The following is an 18,608-nucleotide window of genomic DNA, read 5'->3' as shown; positions in this document are numbered from 1 at the left end:
TTTAAGTCCTTTATTGCTGCACAGATTTTTAAAAATTCTAAGCTTCTGTCATCTAGTATTAAACATCAAACAAGTCAGAACCATCAGAAGCACCATGAATAGAAAGCATGACATGAATTTTTGAGTGAGACATGGTGTTTAATTCCTCTATCATCAAGCTGTATTCCATATGACCACCGGTAGATTATTACATTTTCTATACCCTTACATTCACATCTGGAATTAATACTTATTCCACAAAGTAGTTATAAGGCTTAAATAACGGATATATCACCTATAAAGGTTCCTGGCAAGAACAGGTATTCAATAAGTGAGAAAAATCCTTGTTCTCATTTAATGAAGGGCTTTACATTCAGCAGTAGAGTTATAAATAGTAAATGCATTACATTTGGTAGTGAATGGGACAGAAGAACATTTGATAGGTATTTGTGAGTGGTTGGGTGAAAAGGGGATAGAATCAGAAGGTACATCATAAACACCATGCTTTTAGGAGATTAAATTGGTCGTGGTCTATAGGAGAAAATGGAGAGGAAAGAAAAATACCTTAGGCTGATGGTGTCAGTAACAATATTTGCCAGAGTTCATAGTCACATACAAGTTCAGATGGTGGTTTAAAATATAGATTATTTGAAGGAAGTCAAGACAACAATTTTTCAAGTTGTAGAAATATCACAGTTAATGTTTTGTCGAGATGGAAGGAACATAAATCAGGAAAAAAAACAGATGGAAAAGAACAGAGGTTACAAAAGATACAGGAAAAAGTTAAATCAAATTGGAAACAGAGATAATAGTTCAAGAATAAAACAACATTTCTGCTAGAACTTTCACTCAAGTCTCCTTTCTTCCTTCATTTCTTCCCTACTATGTCCTCCAAAAATTTCAGAGAGTAAGAGCAAAGACCTATCTGTATACAATTAATTTTTAAAAGAGTTAACTTACAACACTTTTCAGGCAATGAAATGATCAGTCTCTATACACTACCAGAAACACTAACAAACAATATTTTTGTTGCATAAGTAAAAGACATATCCCCTTATAATTATATTTCAAACATAATTTGATGCTACATTAGAAAACAAGTAATCTAGGAAGGTAATTTTAATAAGAAAATTCTTGACAGTAAAAGTCTCATCTAACTGTCTTCAGATAATGTTATCATCTAATACGTGTCTATTAATGTTTAGGAACAAATTTGGATTTAATGAACATTTCTATTTTTGGCTCTAGGGCAGCATATCATGTAACCATGAAATAGACTGATGTTTTACAGATCATTTTCTTGTGACGTGCCCTTGAGTTAACCTCTTCAGGGAGATCCCACAAAGCATTTGATTGGAGTTTGTTTCCCAAAAGTTTTGAATAAGGTAATATTTGCCACCACTGATACGTTCAATAAGAAATAAAATCAATGAGTTTGAAGTTAAGCTAAGGATAAATAATTACAATAATGCAACTTGTTTGGAAAACAATTCAATTGTTTAAAATGAGATGATTAAAACTAAAACTAAAGGGTACGGCTCTCATACCCTTTCATGTATATAATTTGTAAAACAGATGTAATTTGAAAAAATAGATCCCTTACTTTGCTTTTCAAAAATTAAAATATTCATAAAACCTTGAATTTTTATCATCATTATTAACTGTGAAAAATAAGTCTGAATGCAGGTAACTATTATATAAAATGATATTAAAAAATCAACAACTGCTTTACAATATGCCATTTCTGACAATAATTAGGACCTGATTTCTATATTCTTAGGGGAGTAGAAATTAGCAAGGCAAACAAGCTATAGTTTAAAAACTCTGAATATAACAGATTTCTACTTCAAAGTAAATAATTCCATTTATAACAGGAACATATCAATCTATTCAAAATCTAGAGAGCACCAGACAAATAATTGTCCTCTGTATAACAACAGTTAACATCTCTTGAGTCTTCACTATATCAGGCACTCTCATTAGAGCTTCTCACACATTAGCTGATTTAATTAATGCTATATATAAACATTTTTATTAATCATATAACAACTCCAAATAAATGGGTTACTGACAAATAAGGAAACTGAGGGACCAAGAAGTTAAAGAACTTAGTGAGGTCACATAGCAACAAATGAAGGAGCCCAGATTTGTACCTAAACAGTCTATACTCATCGCTTGGCCTTTCATTCATTTGACTCTACTGCTTTTCATCATTTCTATTGACTACTGATTCTGAAGCACACCTACTATAAACAAATTTTGTGTCTCCCGGGAATTCATATGTTGAAGACTAATCCTCAATGTGAAAGTACTTGTAGGTAGTGCATTTGGGAGGTAATTAGGTCATGAGAGCTGAGCCCTCATGAATGGGATCAGTGCCCTTAAAAAAGAGACCCCAGAGAGCTTTCTAGCCCCTTCCCGCCCGGGAGGTTAGATCAAGGAGACATCTGTCTAAAACCCAGGAAGTGGGCTCTCACCAGAACCCAACCTTGCCGGCAATCTGATCTTGGACTTCCAGTCTCCAGAACTGGGAGAAATAAATTTATTTTTGGCAATTTTATAACTGAAATTACCTGAGTACTTCATGATTGACAACCGTGACAATATTTTATATCTACTGTATGTCTGATAAGTGAAGTTCTAGGGTTTGATTTAAAACCAACGTAATCACATGTTATCCTGTAAAATTCTGAAAGTTATTATTATATTGTAAATAGCACCACAGTTGAGATTGGTGAAAAATGTTTTTTTTCCATAACCTAAATGTCAAATTAGATGACCAGAACTGTATTAAACATCAGTATGGGTTTAGGACACTGAACTCAGAATCACCTCATTTCTTAACATGATTTCTCTGAAAACAATGACAGTTGCTAAATTAACTCACTTAAAAATAAAGTCTAGAAGGGAGAAACTACAAGAATTGAGGTAATAATGTCAAACTCATTCTATTTCAATTTGTTCAGACAGATAAGGGGGAAATATTCATCTACTTACACTTTCTTTGAAGACTTTCCAAATCAAGAGGAATGCAGGGGAAGCTATACCTCATCATTAGCTAGATGACTACACCCGAGTTCCTCTGTGGTTAGTTACCATGACTGGTCAGCCCCATTCATCTTTCATATAAACAATTTGACTTTAAACCCCTGATATTCACATTTCTTAACAATGTCAATAGATTTCTTTTTTAAATACAGTTTAAACAAGTATTAATAAGAAAGAGATTATTATAAAATAGTGGAAAATTTTAAAAGTGTATAGCAGACAAGGCCTAATCTCCTCCCATAAAAAGGATATCCATATGCTTTAAATATCTTGTTCATGAGATTATAACAGAAATGTTTTGTCTTTTGTGATACACAAAGTGTTGCCAGATAGCTTTCCTGTATTTCATTCCTTGCACTCAGTGTATCAGTAGCAACCATGCAGGAGAGATAATACACGTGTTTTCAAATTATCTCATCTCAGTAGAGTGCACCTGGATAGGTCTCAAATTAAACACCTTCCTTAATGGCCCATTATGGAGTATCAGTGCCTAAAATACCCAAAGGGAGTCGGGGACTATTACTGCCAAGGGAGAGTTTCTAAGGTTGTAGCATATGATGCAATATTTCTGCTGTAACTTTAGCTTGACTGGGAGTTTATTTAAACACATATTTAAGGTTTTAAAATCAATAGCTACAACAATAAGGTTCAGAATAACCACAACTTATTAAAAATATCAGTGAGTCAATACATTTTTATACTAATGCTTTGAATATGAGCATTTATAGGTTGCTACCAAATTATGAAAATGGTCATTTTGCAAAAATTACCTTTTTAAAGAAAGCTACTTGGAGCCCAAAGTATATTCTTCATAAAGAAAAAAAGAAAGAAAAACCTAAAGTCAATTTAATCTGTAGAGTAAAATGCATATAATTTTGTAGGAATAATCATCATCATTACAGCTATTTTTCAGTGGTTATTAGTAGGTGCTCACACACTGACAACGTTTTCATTTTACATGTCTTACTTGAATTTACTCTATATTAGTATAAAACCAGTATAAGATGGAGCTATTAAATGCATTCCAGCTTTCAGAATAAAGAAGCCTATTTTCTCATCAAAAATATCTCTGACTTCTATTTTAATAGGTAGGCAAAATGGGAAACAGGGAGTAAAAGGAAATCAGAAAGAATCCATCCTTTTGTTTCATTCATCCTGATTCTATTAGTCCTATCACTGGAGAAACTGACCTAGAGCAGCATATAAAGAAACCCAAAAAACAAAACAAAAAACACACCAATTAAGTCTGAGGATATGTAAGCAAAAATTTGTGAGGAAAGAAAGCAATAAAAAAAAAAGAAAGAAAAGAAGGGGACATTTCCAAGTAGAAGTACTTGGAATAGAAAAGGAATCATTAAACTGGTTTGGCCAAAATATTTAAATGCAGAATAATAAAGGATGTATTCAGAGAAGACACATAGAAGCCAAGTTCTGTTTAGATTCTCATAATTAAAGAATTCTATATCAGAATATGTAATACTTAATATATTAATTTATTCAGTCATAGTGTATAATGTGTATTTTATATAACCACATATGACAGCATATAAACTTTTATTATGCAATTCATTCATATTTGTATCCAATAAATATTGCAACTCAAAATCTTTGTGATTTTAATAACCTAGTAGAACAAGAGAATATCTAAGAATACAGAATTCAAAGCTATCATTAGTCAATTGATTTTTCTCAGTGTACCTTTCGTATATTTGGTATATTTTATAATAGTAAAATATATTAAGCACTTGTCATTTAAAAAGATGCACTGAATGACTCCTAAAGATATCTATACAAATAAGGCTGTATTTTTTTGCTTTATTTTTTGAGGTAGACAGATAATTAAACCAATCAAATATACTGACTAATTATGACAATTGCTAAAAAACAAAGAAATTCTGGGTAAATGGGAATAATAACACTTGAAAAAATCCCAGCCTCATTGAAAATGTGAAAGTGTATAGCTATCCAAAAAACAAGTACACACATCTCACCTAGAGGTCCTTACACTGCATTCTCTGGGCGTCCAATCTCTTCAGTGTTCAAAAAACAGAAACTTCAATGAAATCATCTCATGGATTTGAGCAAGATAGTATTCTATAGGGTAACTCTTTTTTATTTCCCAATAGGTAAAAGGATATGTTATATAATTATCTCCAAGTTATATTTAAATGAATTTAGGCCAAACAGCAATCCATTCTAAATAGAGATCATGCAACTGAAATGCATAAGGAAAGAAATCTTGAAAAAGAGAAGCATAAAAATGGCTGTCTGAAATTCTTCTAACAGACATTATTTAAAATAAATGCCCATAAAACACTTTTTCATAAAATTTTATTTTCTTAATAATCAAGAAATCTAAAATTGCTTAACTGCTCCTTTTTTTAAAAAAAATTCAGAGAAAGGAAGGAAGAGGGAGAGAGAGAGAAACATCAGTGATGAGAGTCATTGATCGGCTGCCTCCTGCTGGGGATCGAGCCCGAAACCCGGGCATGTGCCCTGCACGGGAATCGAACCACAATCTCCTGGATCCTAGGCTGATGCTCAACCGCTGAGCCACACTGGAGGGGCTGCTCCTATTTGTTTCAAGAGACCACTGTTTTGACCCTCCCTCAAAACACTTCCCCCACCTTTGGTTAAAACATCTTTGAGTTACGGAGTTTAAAAATCACATAGATGTTTCAGTACATAAATCAATCCTTGTTCAGTCCTTTCACAGCAGAATGGTGGTTCACAGGGACAATTCAGGAGCACATACATTCAAAGTTACCAAAATTGGCTATCTGTACAAAAAGATATATAGTGGTTAGAAATAAAGTAAGGAAACACAGATTGACTGTAATGAAAAATCCATCAGAAAAAGCCAAGCTGGCAGATTATCATACATATGCTATCAGGATATTTTTAAACTAACATCATAATTTATTTCACAGTGATGGCAGATGAAGAGCCAAATTTAGGTAATTCTCTACTATGAAAAATGTTGAAACATCTTTAGGTTATTTTTTTAAATTTAATAACTGTATTTGTATCAATTTTTGGAGAGTTAAGAAATCGTTTGAAATACAATTAAGAACTTTCTTCTACCTGTTTTAGAATCAACACTTACCTATGTTTTCTGACTTTGCTTTACTAGCAAGTCTGCAATTACTGAACAAGATACAGTTGAAAGCAACCTAAAGATTATTTTCTCCTTGCATTTTAGGGACTGATTTATTTTAAATGGTTTTAAACTGTAAGGTGTTTCCTATAATATCTCAAGACAATTGCATTCAGGAAGAAAATACAGACATGCTTTTATGAAGATTTAATATACCAATGAATAGTTTTATATGCTATGCATGAAACGACACAATTTAAACACAAAGTTTATATCCTTTACTTTGCATTTTCTAGAAAAGCTAAAATAAAGGGAAGATAATTACTTTTCTTGTGAAAGAGTATGATTATTTAGTCAACTAAATAGTGGCCTTTTGACAAGGGTTCCTTCTTTCTTGTTCCTCTATAATAAGCCTTATATATATTTTTTTACCTTAAATGAAAATGCATATTCTAATATGTGGTTTAAAATAAAACACAGGTAAATATTTTATCTCAAACTTCTGCATGGTCTTGATCATGGACCTTCTTTAATATATAAATCCCAAACATCCCTTGCAGAAAGGTCTCCATGGAGGAATGGTATTGAATGGCTTTTCATAGCTTGTCATCAGTGTTACTTTTATCCTAACACGCAGCATCAATTTTGCCCACAGGAAGGACATGTACATTTGTGATGGGTCTTATTGGTCTTTTAAAACTTGATAATCTCAAGGTCCATCTTCCTTGAGCTCCCTCATTACACCTGAAGAAGCTAAAAAAAAAAAAAGCAGCAAAGCCTACAGAGTAGCGTCACTAACCAACACGGGCTGTGTACAGAGCACCATGCTACTCCCTCCCTTCTCCTGTTATTCTTTCACATGCTCATTAAAAAAAAGCTTTGCAATTACTGGGTCATTTTGGATAGAATTAAAAAATATATGAAATCCTTTAATTTGATTAATTCCCATTACTGAGCTTATTATAACATATTAATTAGCTCATTGACAATTACATAATTCCAGACTCTAGTTGTCTGAAATAACTGTTCATTTCCGCAGCCAGTATATTATTAGAAGAATGTAAATTATATAAGCTATATAATTTATAATTATATATAAAATAGCAAACTGAACATGATACATGGCTCATCAAGTAAGTCCATATCTTTTGGATTAATTCACTATGATTTAAAAGTAAGAATTCTGTGCACATCAAGGCCTAGAGAATGAAACACAAACAAATCCCAAAGTTAGAAGGGAAAAAACAAGAAAGATCAGAGTAAATGAAATAGAGACTGAAAAAAACAGAAAGGATCACAAATACTGTATTATATAAACACTATATGGCCATATCACCTTTGACATACATGTTCCTAGAGAATTTACACTATATTTTTACCCTTCAAATTTCCTTAAGTACCTTCCTTAATCAAGTCTTACGCACCATAGTGTAATGTTGAGCTCAATAAATAGTTTCTCGTTTACACTTTCTCCAATTTCCTAAACTTCTCATATTTACGTATAGTAAAACACATTTTATGAAAGGATTTCAAAGAACAGCTCCCTATGAGAAGCATTCCGATCAATCAGCAGGGAGGGTGATACTACACAGTATATAATTTTGTAGATTTGAGGAATGCCTTTGGCCAAATGGTATTTTCACCAAGAAATGCCATAGGAAGGTAAGTAGGTAGATAATATAACCAAATACTTTTTGAGTATCTGCTCTCCCATCTGTGTGTGTGGGGGGGGGGGGAGGCGGTGTTCCACATATGTAAAGTTTACGTATATCTAAATATCTTCTGATAGGTCCTTTTTATATATGTAAATTTCCTAGCACAGGTAGTTGATTTATGTTCAGGGAGTAGTTGCTCAGTAATGTCAATTTTCTTCTAATAGAAAGTAAACTTGGGTCTATTTGGGAGTCTGGTTTCAAGAAAAAAAGAAAAGAAAGGTTAGGAGTCAAGATGTTAAAGAGGCATCTCCTTGACAATGTTGTCTAGAGTTTATCTGCTAATAATATTTTTTAAAAAGGGAGAGAAAATAGGACAAACTTTTTCAGTTCAGCAATCCAGTTCAGCTGGCAGTCAAGCTGAAGTATAGCTTCAGACTTCTCCAAATCAAAACACAGAAATATGATGACCATTTCCCAAAATGACCTATGCTATGGATAGAAAAGTTTTTCTTACAGCATATCTATATATTTTTTCTTCACCATGGAAACATATTACCTAAAATAAAATGAAGTTGTGTTTTTTTTAATTTTTCATGAACATAAATGAAAGAAGCACACACATATTCACATTTAAACATTTTAAATAGAAAAGGATGCGTGTTACAAATCAATAGTTAAGGGCAAATTTGCTGAATACTGCCAGGAAGTGTCAAACTGTAACACATGTTCATTATCCAGATCCAAAAAAGAGACGTAACAATGATCCTCTTTCTCCCAAATAGAAAGAGTTAAATAGCCCCATACTGGATTCTCCAAAATTTTTAGAGGTTCAGATATGAAAACATATAGCAGAGGCCAAAAAGACATGTGATTGGCAATCTGGAGAACATCAGAGTTCCCAGTGATTAAAACAGTTAATGTAATGGAAAAGTTTCTTTGAATTCTAAGGAGCATTAAAAAACACATTTCAGACATCATTAAACCAAAAACATCCATTAGCTACTCTCAGACATGACCCGACTACGCTGCTTTTTTTTCTCTTTCCTTTCTCTTTCACTTAGTTGGCTCGGTGTTTCAGCCAAGAAAGCAAAGGTTCGCTAACATTATTGCCAATATAACGTTATCACACCAATATCAATGCACAGGCTTTTATACAAATACGTATCTCAATGTGAGCTTGTGTATCTTAAAATTAAACAGAAGACAAAATCACCTGGGGGAAAAATGTAGCATTAATCTTTTTAGCATAGAGCCCTTCCCAGATACCCATAAAAATTACTCTGACATATATCAACTTTTTATTGGCTTTGGGAGATTTTGTTCCAAATGAAGTGATTATTATTTTATGTTCTATTCTTCAAGCAAATTTATAAGGAAATAAAAATGAAACATGTGACTCTTAAGACATTTTATGGAGAAATTAACTGAAATAGTTTAATATATATAAAAAGTACAAAGCCCATATCTGGGCAATTATGGTATGTCAGAACTAAGGAAAACTCTTAAAACCAGATACTTTGTGCCTTTTTTCAAAGGAGAAATATAATGCATCAAACATTACTAGATTTTCCACAAATTCTCTAGTACAAATATATTTTGAGCCAAAATAATTAAATGTTTTAAAATAATAAAGATAATTAAAAATCATATTATTATGGCAGGATGTACTGACTCCAACCTCAATTATACACAACCTCCTAATACCTGAAGCCAAGTAGGAGATGTTACACACTTCCTACCTCTCTGCATCCTTCTATACACACTTGCTGCTATGGGATACATGTGGCAAAAGTCAAAGAGAAAAATAAGAAATTAGAGACTACCGTTGGGGAATAACTTTCTGTTTACAAGGAGCTCAAAGATGCAGGGTGCAGTTCCAATTCTCGATTCCACACATTTCTTACCAAGCGCTTTTGTCCAGAGAATTTACTGAATATTAATTTTTAATAGTTAAAAAATCAGCTATTTTTAATAATCTTTAATGTTCATCATTGCTATTTTAAATAAAATATCAATATTTTTAAAAATTGCTATTACAGCTTAATAATAACGAAAAAGAAATGACCACGACACCAAACTTGACTGACTGGCAGATGAAAATTCTGGCCATGAATATTCTAACAGAATAATGCGGAATCACATTAATTTCTCGGGTGCACTTGACTTTTTTTATTTTATATTACTTATATTAAAGCCCAAACTGTAGTTGAAATTAGTTTCGATGTACTGAACCCCCCAAATTACTGAAAAGCTGTGAAATACAGATTTTTAAAAATATATATCAGACATATTTCCACATAATTTCAAACCACAAAGAGTAAGATCTGGTACAATGTATTTTACTTATTTCTCTGTATTCTTCAGTGTTTTCAAATGAATGAGTTCAAGTCCTTTATTTCATAAATAAATAAAGTAGGAAGTCGGAGGTAGAAAGAAGAGTCCTAGTGATCAATAATAGCTCTCCTTAAAGCCTCACCGATGCACACCCGGGGCAGGGGGCTCAGCTGGCCGGAGCCCCTCCCGTGCACAGGGCTGCAGCTCCAGCCCAGTCGGCCACGCCTGGGTTGTGGGTTCCACCCCCGGTCGGGCGCACACGGGAGCAGCCCAGGAATGGATGCTTCTCTCCCTCCCTCCCTTCCTCTCTCTCAAATCAATGAAAAACATATGCTCAGGAGGATTACAAAAACTATTGACAGGTAAGGATATTTCTTGAATAATTTATTACAGTAAGAAAGGGTAGGAAAACACTGAATTTAGAAAGGAATTAGCAAAAGATAGGATAGGATAGCTATTGTGCAACAGAAAGTCTGACCTAGAAATACAGTTATAAATATGAGTAGTTTTATGACCCAAACTGAGCACAGGCCACAGAAGTGCCTCAGGGCCAGACAGATTGTAGTGCTGCTAATCTACACAAAGTTTCTGAAAAGCTACTTTATCTTTTAAGAGGAAAGTCTAAATCCTTAACTAAAATGCTTGTGTAACATCATGGACTTTTGGAAATTAAAGGCTGTCATTTTTTCATCAGTACATGATCTATAGATCTGCTTCTCAATGAACAAGACGATGTCTATAGATTGTAACACTAAATGCACATAGTCTATAAATCTACTTACGTAACAGAATTTAAAATTTTCATTTATCCTTGGTTTAATATTCTTGAAGTTTTAATCCTTGAAATATTATCAAGGCTCCTGAGGAATCTTATAGTCGTAGAAGTTAACATAAGATCTTGGCAGGTATTTTGACAAAACAAAGAAAATGTAAGATATATTTTATGAATATTAATCAAGACGTACAATTGGTAGTCATAATTCATCACTGTTTCAAAAAATCAAAGTAGCTTTGCTAACATTTCCCAAATCCACCTTTAAAATACACCTTTATAGAAAAGATCTTGCCATCAGCACTAACTGTTTCTTATGTACTTCCAGAAAGATGTAGTACCATGGGAACTAAGCGAGACTGACAGAAAAGAAACTATAAATCTTTGTCACTTTCAGGAATGAGCTCTGGGTTCACACAGAATGAAGTATTTTCTTTCTCTCTTGGCTGAGGTTACGTAGTAGTTTGGTAATGGTAACCCAGTTTATTTCATTCTCTGCAGGTTCTAATAAAATATGCTTAAAATGTCATGATTCTAACACATAGCGATTTTTTCAAAATATTTTTATTGATTTTTAGAGAGAGGAAGGGAGAGGAAAAGAGAAAGAGAAACATCGGTAGATGAGAGTGAAACACCAATCAGCTGCCTCCTGCAAGCCCACAACCGGTGACGGAGCCTGCAGCCCAGTCCTGTGCCTGACCAGGAGAGGAACAGGCAGGCAACCTCCTGGTGCAGGGGGTGACACCCAGCCCGCTGAGCCACACCTGCCAGGGCCAAATACCATCATTTTCTGCACAGAGAATTACGGGACCCTATGACATGCGACATACAATAAATCCTACTAGAACACATCGATGATAAAAACGCTTTTAACAGTGTCCTACCTTGTAAAACTCAGTTCAGAATGCTTAATGAGAGCACAGTGGGAAGATATTTCACATTTCCCTCCACAGTCCAAAGCGGTTTGTTAGATGGAGTCTAAAATAGTTGAATTGATTGTTACAGAGTGCACGCACATTCTTTGGTGAGAGATTAATCATTTTAAATTAAAAATGTAACTTTATGCGATTGGGCAATAGTGATTTAATGAGAGTTGGACAGTAATTTATATTAATTTAACCAGCAACAAAATCTTGTGGGGGAAAATAATTTATCTTTGGAGAAGCTACAATGCATTTGGGTAAATAGGTGCAACAAAATAACACTCCAGTGAAATCCATTTATGCTTTAGCTGCTAAAGAGCTGGTAACTCCTCAGTGCTAAAGCTATGAGATATGTAATTTTTTTCATTAATAAAATCTATCATGGTGCTGATGAAGTTAACCAATTTATTCCTGTTTAGGCTAAAAAACTATAAAAGAAACACAAGGAGAACAGTTCTAGCTTTTTGTTTATTTTGCCATTTGAAGTGTGCTAGCTGTTTCTTCTTATGAGACAAATGAATATTTTTAACTTGTTCGTCTTCAAAAAAAAAAAAAAATCAACACTTTAGAGCAATGATGATGCCACTTTGGTTTTATAAATTTACCAACAAATACTATTCTATAAAGCCTCTGTATTCATCAAATAATGTAAATAAAGAGAAATAATCTCAGAGTCCTAAAAGCGCTAGCTATCAGAGCACTCAGTGGGCCCGTTTGTCTGAGAGGCACTTGACTTTCAGAGCCTCGCGTGGTAGAGAAGCAGGCCAGAGCCTCCCACGGAGAAGGCGCACGCTGATTTTCCTTTCATTGTCATTCACAAAAGGTCATAGGATCTTCTTTGCATTCTTTTCTTTCCCTATTAAGAAATTATTCATATAAGACACCTGTACCCACCTACATGCCAAGAATACATCTGAATATTTTGGAGGGATTTTACAAGTTGTCTCAAATTCCACTGTACACCAAAACTTACTTTTGTAAAGTATTCTGTCTGCTGGCTGTATCACAAATGTAATATTGTAGAGGTTCCCCAATCACTTACATTGCTAATCCATTTGTTAATCTCTTCCCAACACAGAATAAGCCCTACTTCTATCATATTCATGGATTTTTTTCCCCTGCAAAGGTTTTCCTGACAATTCCTCAAAGTTCTTATTCACAATTCTATCAGGATTCTGTAAGGCATCCTTTATTATTCTCTTTGTCACACATGTGTATCTCCTCCTGGACAGTAAGACCAAAAAGGGCAAGATCATGTTTTATTCATTTTTATGTTCCCATCAACAAGCAAAAGGCTTAGCATCTAAGAAGGTCATTAAATTTCTGCTTCACTCGATTGTAATAAAACAAGCCAATGATTATGATTCCACATAACAGAGAAATTAGAGTTGGTTAGGTCAAAGAAAATGCCTTAAAAATATTTTCCCTTTAAATAAAACTATGCATTAAATTCTTAGCACGTTTTAGTGCCCCATTATAAACACTATATATATTTTGGGTATAATTCTTACAGAGTCTGGAATTATACCCATTTTACATGTGGAAAAGCTGAGACACAATAACTTCAATGAACTTGCTGAAATACATGTCACCAAATGAGTAAGTGCCAAAGTCAGTGTTCAATCTAGGCACTCAATCTAGAGGCTGCTTAGGGGTGTATCTTCTGCCCCCAAAGTTCAGAGGAGGAAAAGCTGCTTTCATTCATTTACCAGACCCCTGCCCTGGGTTTGCTTTGCTCCAGGCACTGTACAAAGTAACAAGGGTACAAAGTGAATACAGCTGAGGCTCCTTTTATCGCTGGTCTCTGTCTTCCTCAGAAATATATTAAGGTCTCACATACTTTACACACACACACACACACACACACACACACACACTCAAACACATACAAGTAGGCGTCTTTTTCCTTTCTCTACCAACATTTTCACCTTAGCAGCCAAGAAATGTTGGCTCCATTACTTCACAGGCACTTCAAGCTCTAATTATTTTTAGTGCAGGGTCTGTCTCTTTCACACTAAAAACATTCCAGAAAACTCCCCAATGGCCTTATTATAACTGTTAAATCCAAAGGCCTCTTCATAATTTTTAATCTAAACTTATTTGTATCACTGCTGACCCTGATATCCAATCAAATTTCCTGGCTCCCAAATTCAATCAGATACAAAGGATAAAAGGAAATCACACCAAATAATAAAGAAACCTTAGGTATCATTGAAACCAACACCTGCTTGTGCAAAGGGAAAGCCTATGGCCTAAAGGTTAGTTCCCTGAAGGGCATACCTTGAATTAGACACAGAGCCATGGTTAATATTTAGGGCTCGCTCTCCAAAGGTTATCAATACTTTTGTCAATATAGTTATTTCTATTTCTACCAAATTTGTATCTCAGGCTTTAATATCTGTGGTAGGAAGTTTTAAGATAGACCCCACTGTTTTTCCCCTGCAGGTATCTATACCCCTGTGTAATCTATTCCCCTGGAGTATGGACTGGATTTATGACTCACTTCTAGCATAGAGAACATGGTAGAAGTGGTGGAAAGCCACTTTAGAGATTAGATAATAAAACGACAGTGGCTTCCGTTTCTATTTTGCATGGCTCACTCTGGAGGAACCCAGCTGCCAGGCCATGACGCAGCCCTGTAGAGAGGCCCACAGAGTGAGCTTAGAAGCGGGTTCTTCTCCAAGAAAGCCTCCGGGGAGACTGCAGCTCTGGCCAGCAAGCTTGACTGTAACCTCATAAGAGACACTGAGCCAGAGGCTCGGTTCTGTGACCCACATAAATTATAAGATAATGCCAGTTTTAAGATGCTAGTTGTGGAGTAATCTTTTCATGCAGCAATGGTAACTAATACAATATCTTATGCCAAAACCACTGTCATTGTGCAAGTAGCTCTCCACCCCAAAGCATTATGTATATTCTACTCTTTCATCCTTCCAACACCATCACAGGCACCGTGATTTTCTATTAATCAGTGTCTCATTAAGCATAATAGCAGACCAATGATATGTTAAAAATACTTAAATTTAGTCCTCAGAGCCAAACACAGCCATCTACTGAGTGCTAACTGGTTTACTGTTTCTCAAATAGACCTAGCAGTTTCCATCTATTTGTGATCATGACATTTGAGACCTTCGAACAGATATCTTACAAGAATGTTCAGAAATAGCAAAAATTTTGTTTAATAATAACTATATTGACCATTTCTGCAATTCCAATAAATCACTGTTCTCTAAATGCTTTTGTCAATTAGACAAAAACTGCCCTGTTTTAGCCCTGGCTGGGTGGCTCAGTTCTTTGGAGTGTCATCTCATGCACCAAAAGGTTTCCGGTTCAATCCCCAGTCAGGTTGAGGATGGGAGGCAACCAATTGATGTTTCTCTCTCTCTCTCTTTCTCTCCTCTCTCTCTCTCTCTCTCTCTCTCTCTCTCTCTCTCAAGTCAATAAAAACGTATCCTCAGGTGAGGACTAGAAATAAAAACAAAAAAATACCTGTCCTGTTTTATTGGTTCCACTGTTAGTTACAGTTACTATTTAAGTATTTAATACAGCGCTCTTTAAACTCAGGATGCCTACTCTGGGAATACAGGAAGACTCTCTAAAAGGGTAATAATGTCAACAATAAAAATAAAGTCTAATTAAAAACAATAAAAAAAAAAAAATAAAAGCTATGGGATCCCAGATAATTTTCATATAATCAACTTCCAGATCCTAGAACTGAACATATTCTTTTTGTAAAAAAAAAAAAAAATGGATCTGCCTTGAAAAATACTTGGAATCAGAATTTTCCTCCCCAGCACCTTTAAAAGTCAGTTTTTCTGATTAAATAAAAAAAGACTTTCCTCTCAGCTGTCTACAATCTTACTATGATGTACTCTCTTCAAGTGTGAAAAATAGAGTAATTCAAAGAAAAAAAGTTCAATTTAAATTAGCCTTACCTATTCAGTGTATATTATTAATAATGAAGAAAACAAAGCAGCTAGCCTGTAGAAAGCATATCAGTTGCATTATATTATTGCTCTTTAAACAATCAAATAAAACACAATAAAATTAATTCTTATTTGGGTATACATTATGATAAAAAATAGTGTTTTCATTGCCTTCCTAGGCATACATAGTTAGGGGTGTTGAAGTTATATTTGACTTCTCAAACAAATCATCCACACTCATCCCTCAATGAGTTCCCATATTAAATGTTTCCTTGGCACTTGTATTTTGTGCAATATTCTCATGATGTAAACTATAAATGGCCTTGAAAATGGGTAATGCTTGGAATGTAGAATATTCATACGGCCAAATATACTTTTCCCCCCCCATAGGAATCACCCTCTAAAGAGTGAATATTTTACAAGAGATAAATGTTATTAGGATGATAGAAAAACACATCTTCATATAAAATAAGATTTGAAATACCCAAGAGTATAGGCTTCAAATAAAGAGACAAAAGTGAATCGCACATGCGCGCACACACAGAGATAAAACTACAACTTGGACCAATGCTTCTAAAGAGAAATCTATGGGGCTGTGATGTTATAAACAGGTCCTTTTAGCCATCCCTGTTCTGAACACTTACTATGTACTCAGCTCTGTTTAAAACATTGGGGGAAGTTTAATTCATTTAAAAAATTCAAGTTATACACTATTATAATAATCTCGTTTATAGATTCAGGAACTGAGGCACAAAACAAATCATTTTCCAAGAATATATCACTGTTCACAAAGTCACATGGTGAGGGGGAAAAAAGAGATTCAAACCAGGCAGGGTGACTCCAGAGCTCCAAACACAAGGCAATACCGCCCTTCTAGGGTCTGAGCGCTGAGCAGGAGTCAGTTAGGTATCCTGGTAGCTGGACCTCCCATTAAGAACCGAGAAAATTCCAAGGCTGTGATGCTCCCTGGAGTTAAGGCTGAATTCTATGGCCAAGCCTGGCCAAGGAGAGTGTGCAGGGCAGGACTCTGAGGCTGGCGCAAGGGACACAAAGTAGGAAGAGTTTAACAAAAACTTCTTATATATACGTTAGTAAGCTAGTTTACTTTAGTCTGTCATCTTACCTATTACCTGAGAAATGGGGAGCTCTGTCAGTACAAATGGATAGTTGTGCTGATGGTTAATGACTGAAGTAGAGAAGTTAGGTGCCCTTTTCCTGTGACTGAGTCTGCAGTGCAGACTCTGCTAACAAACATTCACTCTCTTTATGCCAGCCACTGTAACAGAGCCTTTATCATCAAGTTCAATAAACAAGGAACAATGACTTCTCTAGAGACAACCAAGGTGTCCTTCAATAGAGGGCTGGATGGAGAAGATGTGGTGCATGTACTCAATGGAACACTACTTGGCCATGGAAAAGACGAAACACTGCCATTTGCAACAACATGGATGGACCTTGAGAATATTCTGCTAAGTGAATTAAGTCAGTCAGAAAAAGCTAAAAACCAAATGATTTTACTCATATGTGGGAATTATAACTGAAACTCGTGGACAGAAATAGCAGTGTGGTGGGTACCAGAAGGAACGGGGTGTTAGGGGAGTTGGGGTGAAAGGGGCCTAATATATGGTGACGGAAGGTGATTTGACTTTGGGTGGTACATACACAGTGTAATATGCAGATCTTGTATTATAGAAATGTACACTTGAAACCTATACGATTCTATTAACCAATGTCATCCCAATAAATTTAATTTTAAAAAAAGAACCAATGACTTCTCACAATTGTGAGTAATTACCCTACTCTTATTTCCAATTTGTATCGCAAGAATCTCCCTTCTCTCCACTATTTGCATGCAGATTCATAAGACACTATTATTTTGGACAAAGGAAAATAATTTTTAGCTCAGTTGAGTTTAAAGTTTTGATAAAGTGAAATTTTAGCTAAACTCTAATCATTTTGTATACTACAGAATATTTAGGACATTCTAAAAAAGAGAAAAATGGTCCCCTTCTGGGTGATTTGACAAAAGCAGACCTGTTGAAAAAAAGAGAGATCCCTCGCTAGCCATCCAGCACTGGTATTCCAGCTGGACCTCATAAAGATTCACCAAAGCCACAAAGTCAGGAAAACAACTGCTGAAGCCCAGGTACCATATGATTTATATGCGTAGCAGTAAAACACAGACACAGTTTCACAAAAAGTTACCAGACTATTGCTTAAGAGATGGTGGCAGCTCTACGGTAGGGGTGTGGGTGAAAGGATGGAAGAAATTATTCCAGTGGTAATGGTTTTGCAACAATGGGGTTTTGACTCTGTTTTATTTCCTTTTATGTTTAATTCCTTTGCAGCACCTGTTGCAAAATATGATGCAATGATTTAGAGAGCTGATAGCCTAATGTGATTTTTATAACTATAAAGACTACAGAGGAAAGCCTGCTGGTGCCTGGCTATTTATTGCTTCCCTAGCACACAATTAAAAGCAATATGTGCATGAATGTGTCAGAACATGAGTTTATATATGTTAAGTGACTTAATCCTAAATTATTGCACATTCTACATAGCATATGTGGAATTTTACAATGCATTACTTTGTGAGGATGACAATAAATATTTTAAAAAGGTAAATAATTTGATATAATTAGGACTTTTGCACCAACATTCAATGCAATTTGAAAGTTTCCTCAGATATAAAGAAATCATCATTAAAATCTGGCACTATTTTGAAACTCATACAGAATTATAATGAACCTGCCAAAATATTTAAAAGAAGACAAAATAACAATATTAATGAAAAATACTATTAATGAGGAGAAAAATCAATGTGATTATCATTCGTTTGCCAAGAAAGAAACTAAGTTCCACTAAAACCACCAA

At 34.7% G+C, this 18,608-nt stretch overlaps 1 protein-coding gene across 11 annotated transcripts in view; it reads right to left on the bottom strand.

Moving 5' to 3' along the window:
• Nucleotides 1–18,608, bottom strand: part of ADGRL3 (adhesion G protein-coupled receptor L3) — a 698,136-nt gene that overhangs the window by 453,966 nt on the left and 225,562 nt on the right. The window lies entirely within an intron of this gene.

Source organism: Miniopterus schreibersii (genome assembly GCF_964146895.1).
Source record: "Miniopterus schreibersii genome assembly, chromosome: 1".
Classification (NCBI taxonomy): Eukaryota; Metazoa; Chordata; class Mammalia; order Chiroptera; family Miniopteridae; genus Miniopterus; species Miniopterus schreibersii.
This window is presented reverse-complemented; position numbering and strand designations above follow the sequence as displayed.